The sequence below is a fragment of the Amborella trichopoda genome, chromosome 2, assembly GCF_054954075.1.
Source record: "Amborella trichopoda isolate Santa Cruz 75 chromosome 2, AtrichopodaSantaCruz75HAP2 v2.0, whole genome shotgun sequence".
In the NCBI taxonomy this organism is placed as follows: Eukaryota; Viridiplantae; Streptophyta; class Magnoliopsida; order Amborellales; family Amborellaceae; genus Amborella; species Amborella trichopoda.
The window spans coordinates 51,938,484-51,944,495 of NC_142337.1; the positions used below are offsets into that span (position 1 = coordinate 51,938,484).

Here is a 6,012-nt window from a genome sequence, read left to right on the forward strand (position 1 = left end):
TTGGTTGATATTTATCTTGAATTCTTGAATCCTAATTTTAAGGGATTGATTTCCTTTGATTTAGGTGTCCTATTTATTTTGGTAAAGTCTGGGATTTAAGTTTATGGATAAGTTCTACCTAGATTAGGAAGGGGCCTTAGATCCACAAGTATATAGAGATAAAGTTAAGTTTCATAACTTTATGGGAAAGGATAGAGTCCCACGTACGACATCTTTTGGGGATAGAGAGAGAAAATTGTAAAGAAGAAGGATTTATAAGATATTCAACTTTTGGGGGTTTTTGCAGAGAGAGAAAATTGTAAAGAAGATGGATTTATGGGAGATTCAACTTTTAAGGGTTTTTACAGAGAGAGAAATTGTAAAGAAGAAGGATTTATGGGAGATTGAATCTGGTTCTCTCAAGTAAGTTGCCTTGTAATTTTCTTTTTTTGATTTAGTGGAAAACATCGATTTTTTTCGCCCGTGGACGCAGTCACAACTATGACGAATCACGTAAATCATGGTGTTCTTTTTTCTGTTATTTGTTTTCTGTTTTATTTTTGTTGTTTGTTGCTTGTTTTTTGTCGATTCTTTTTCTCGTACTTTATTTGCCAAAAGTCAACACATCGGGTTTGGAGCTTCCACGCACAACATTAATGTCATTGATTGAATTTGACATTAGCGTTTGGGGGGTATTCTACCTTGTTATAGGCAAGGAAAGGTTGTTGCGTAACAAATTTCTAACAATCAAGTGTCCTTATTACATTTATTTAGGAACTTTACTATCTCTTGGAAATGTCACAAACTAATTTTTTTTATTTTGAAACTTATTGATAACGACTTTGTAGGGCAAACAATGTAAAACATTTTCCCCCAAACTACACAATTATTATAAAAAAAAATATCCTTTTTCTCGACTTATTAAAGGAACAGAAATGTTAAGGTAGGTACCTCTCTCAACAAAAGACAAACAGGAACAAGTCTAGAATGGAAAGGGCAGCATGTTCAATGAATTACAACACAAAATCTTAAAAACTATAAATAAGTTACGCTCTTATCCGTTCATAAGGATAAAAATGTATTAAAGAGCTAGTGATGAGCTCCAAGGGCAAGCAAAAAGTTAAAAACATGCAAGTTTGGCCACACTGATGCAATCCTGTAGCGACGAGCATCAAGGACTGTTGTTATTGCGAGGTATGCGCATGCTTCTTTAACCCACAACCTAGGCAGGGTGCACCTAAAGTAGCTCCTGCAAGGAAAACAAATAAGTTTCATATGAGTTGAGAGATATGTTATAATGATTTAACTTCAGAAAAGAAACCAAAATTGTTTAGTATGACTAGCCAATCAATGCAAATATGTTGCTGAAAAATGCAATGAACCAGTTCCAAGTTTAGCAATGCAACTACTATGCTGAAATATTCATGGCACAACATGATATGATCAAATATCTATTAAAAACATTTAAAATTTCAATGCAAATACGCTGCTAAAAAATGTATTGAACCAGTTTCATTAAACCAATGCAAATAACCTGCTGAAACTTTCATTGCAGAATATGGCATGACCACATACACATCTTTTAAAATTTGTTTCACTGGAGCAATTTTCAAGTTTACCAATGCAAATAATATGTTGAACCCTTTGAAAATAGTATCCTCACTAGTCAAGAATACTATCAAGTGATGAGCAAGCTTACATGCATATCTAGCATCCTGATATAAGACAATGTGATATCTATGAACATAAAATGCGAACTCTCTTTCCATTAGGTGGATATATACTAATTCAAATTACCAAATATGTATACGTCATTTTAAATTTTGATTCTTATACATGTAACACCAAGAATTTATATGTCCCTATAATTTGTGCGTCCTTCTCAACCCCCAAAGATGGGATTGTGACCTAATAATGAGTCAAGTACCTTATAACCTCTATACTAATTCAAATTACCACATATGTATATGTTATTTTAAATTTTGATTCTTATAACCTTGATAGATATCTATAACCTTGATACATATCCATAACTATAACCTTGATATATATCCACAATTATAATGGCATGTACCACTAAGAATTTATATTTCCCTATAATTTGTGCGTCCCTCTCAACCCCAAAGATGGGATTGTGACCTAATAATAAGTCGAGTACCTTATAACCTCTATAGTACTAGGGTCCCTTCTTATTCTTGCAACGTATGTCCACCCTTTAACTCTTGCTTAATAATGTAGTTTACCGATCAAAGCCGGCGACTTATTTTATCGATATCAAACGATTTCATGCTCCTACACGAAATCACATTGTTCATGTACTCTCTTAGGTAAAAACTGATTTACAAGTATTTTTATGACTCCAGATTTTTATAATCTAAGCTTCTCAACCCATACCGTAAAAATTTCCAAATCGCATTCTCCATGGGCTTGAAAATAATAATGCCCCAATATTGAACGAAAACAGTTTGAATTTTGACGCGTGAGATCTACATGGGAGAAAACTCAAATTTTTGTTTTGTGAATATAAAATTATCTAGTGATTTTTCAGGTGGTTCTCAAATTTTCTAAGTACAAAAAAGTCTTCTCAAGTAACTCTTCTGCCCAACAGAATAAGCGTCTCATTGTAATGCTATGTAAGTTAACTGGACTCGCATGGTCAAAGCCCGGGGCTTCACTGGGGCTGTGACATTGCACATGGACTCATCCGTACAAGAAGTGACATTGCGCATGGACTCATCCATGCAAGAAGGAATATATGTTGTGTGATTGAAAGCGATTCTTTGAATGTCATTAAATGATGCAATAAAGAGCAAATGGTGCTTTGAGAGCTTAAACCAATTTGGCTACATATTCTCGACTTGACAGATACTCTAATTGTTTCATTTTAGCATGTTTTTAGAGAAGCAAAACTCTTTTAACGGATTACTTAGCTAAGGGAGGAGCCTGGTTAGCTTTGCTTTGTATTACTAATAATGTAATTGCATTTGGGTAATTCCTCTCTAATCAATGAATAAAGATAATATATGTAAAAATAAAAAAAAGAATAATGAAAAAAAGTTAAAAAATGAAATGTCTTAGAAGCCGTGTGTCATATGGAATTGAATAAGTGTTACATTGAGGTCACTACGTTTTGGAAGATTCCGGTTCCATGTGTGATTGCCTCAGCCTTCTCCTCTACACGACTCATTAATGACTTTTGTCGAATGCATGATGATGCGAATTTGCTACATTTCAAGAATCCCATTTCGAGTTTTTGTTGGCATTTGATTTCTAGAGCATATTTTAATAAAAGGTAAAATTTTATGGAAAAAGTTTATATGCGGGCTTTCCCATGCTAACTTCCAATCAGATTGAAAGACTACCTTTGTTGGACAGTAGTGATTGGAAGATAACATGCAGGCGAGCCCGTATCAAGTGCCAATTTTATATTATTGAAGTAAGGCGTACCTCAAAATTTTTTTAAAAAATGTTATTTTGATGCACAAAAGACCCTCAAATTAATCATCTATCCTTAAAGTATATTATATGGATATTATAGAAAAAAAAAAAGATTTCAAGTCATAAAAATAGTATATCTTGTATAGCATTATTTGGACTGCCTATTTTTAAATGTTTAAATTATTTATAAATTTTCTAGTCTTCGGCATTATTTTTAAAGCTGTAAATTTTATAATAATGGGTGACAATGATTTCATGTCATCACAAGCTTGCTAGTACCAAAACTGCATCTTACAGCATAAATTTGAGATGCACCTTATTTGAGTAGTATAAGATGGACCCCTTATGTCGACCTCACCCTTTAATAAAATAAGGAGTGGATAATTTCAATGCTCTCTCTCTCTCTCTCTCTCTCTCTCTCTCTATATATATATATATATATATATATATATATATATATATATATATATATATATATATATATATATATATATATATATATAGGTGCGGTTTGTATGGAGCCTAAGCTCTAAACAATCAAATTATAGCCTACTTTCAAATAGCGTCGAGAATTGGTTTTAAAAACTATAAATATTTTTGATAGCCTTAAAAGATATTTTAATCTTTAAAGCTTAAAAAATAGTGTAAATCGAGAGATCTATAAAAACTTAAAAATTGACGGTCCAAAAATGCGTTACAAAATACACTATTTCCAAAACTTGAAATCCATTTTTTTTCTCTTGTCCACGCATCTTGATGTCGAGATGATCAATTTGAGGATATTTGGGCATCAAAACAACATCTTCTAGTGAAATTATTGAGGTAGGCTCTAATTTGATTGATTAGAGCCTCGGCTTTATATAAACTTTTCCCCACATATATATATTTCTGTCTATGTAGTAGTAAGGAAAGAAGATCCGTCTCCGAGTTGTTCAATAACAGTGGAATAGTGGCGTTGAGTTTTTCGACTATTTGACTTTGGACTAGTCGGTTCTAGGTGCAATATATTCCTAACTACCTTCATATATCTACAATGTGAGAAATAAAAATTAGCCCTTTTTTTATCTTATTCCTAACTATCTTCATACATCTACAGTGTGAGAAATAAAAATTAGCCGTTTTTTTATCTTAATTTTGGATTTATTTTAGGCGGATGGTTTATGAAAGATCACGTCATGCATCTCATAAAGGTTAAGATTTTAGGCCTGTACTTTACAAAGTTGCACAGCTTTATGAATTGAAAATCTAGTTTATCTCATAGTTAGAATTTGGAAAAGGAAAAACAAATTCTAAGAAGTTTATATGCTTCATTTTGAAGTGACGAAATATAAAACCCGATCCATAAGGAAGGTCTGATAAATTTTGAAAGAAATCTAAGGTATTAAGAACCTTTTCTTAAGAATTTCAATATCGAAATGTTTGAATAGATAATACCTCATTTTTGAAACATAAAATTCATACCAGTGGAAGAAAAATAATTAAAATCAAGAGAATAAATAAAATCAGGAGTAAAACCATTAAAGAATGTTCTCTTTTGGCAAGCGCATAAGCAATCAATTTATTTCTGTGTGAATTCGAGTCAAATTGGTAAATCAAATAGAATTGCAACATGGAATCTTATGATAAACCACAATTAAAATTAGTACCCTCTACCATCATAAGCAAATCACCTTCAACCCATAACTTGATGCAAGTTTTTTGAATGAAAATACAACTGCATCACTAAATACCGAAAAGAAAAAAAGAATTTTTTTTTATAAATACCTTTTAAAGTCCCTTTAAAAGACAATTTTCTAGAATACATGAATTTTCATGTGCAAGGTTTCACCATTCCAAATTAGTAGTTCATAAAGAACTTCAATAGAGACAGGCGCTTCAACTAAGTTGCACCTGATTCTTGTTGAAATCCACAACGAATCGAACAAGGATAATCTCAGCTTGCCTGCTTGTGTCATAACCAAAACTAAATTTTGAAGTAAAAATTTCAATCAAACAAGTGAAATTCAAAGTTAATTACCTCTTTTTCCGATGACTCTATGACCACAGCCTTGATGTTGCATTCATCCCCTCTTCTGGTTTCATTTCATTTTTACTTCCTCTCCCTCCTTTCCTGCAAGACAACCCCCTTACTAACCAAACAAAAGGAAAAATAAAAAACCAAAGGACATCCTTATCACCAAGGGGTATTACCAACAAATTAAAATAAATAATAATAAAAAAAAAAGTGCATGAGTAGAGATCCCATAAAGGCATCAAAGCCCCAAAAACTCAAAAAAAAAAAGAGATGAAAAGAAAAGATAGAGCATTTCAGGTGAAAAAAAAAGCAAAGCAAAAAAAATATATATAGACCCCATGACTAGTTGCGCATGATATTGGCACGGCTCAATCACACTATCATGCTTGTAGCAGTGCAGTGGTTGAATTGAACCGTGCCAACACCGTACCCAAAATCATGCGCCCTTCCACTCCCCCGAATGCTGCACCATGCCAACACTCTTTCTCCCAACATATATGCACCACATGCATCATGTGACAAATATACATGTAGCTTTGTCCTATATGTATACGGCCAAGGGCACAAAGCCCTCCCCATTT

The 6,012-nt window shown here is 32.8% G+C and overlaps 1 long non-coding RNA gene across 1 annotated transcript; it reads right to left on the reverse strand.

Annotated features, from left to right (window-relative positions):
• Window positions 1–868: 868 nt before the first annotated feature.
• LOC148783331 (uncharacterized) lies at window positions 869–5,732 on the reverse strand. The gene is made up of 2 exons (XR_016050394.1): window positions 5,435–5,732; window positions 869–1,228 (listed from the first exon to the last, which is right to left on the reverse strand). It is a non-coding gene; the product is annotated as an uncharacterized LOC148783331 (long non-coding RNA).
• Window positions 5,733–6,012: the final 280 nt, after the last annotated feature.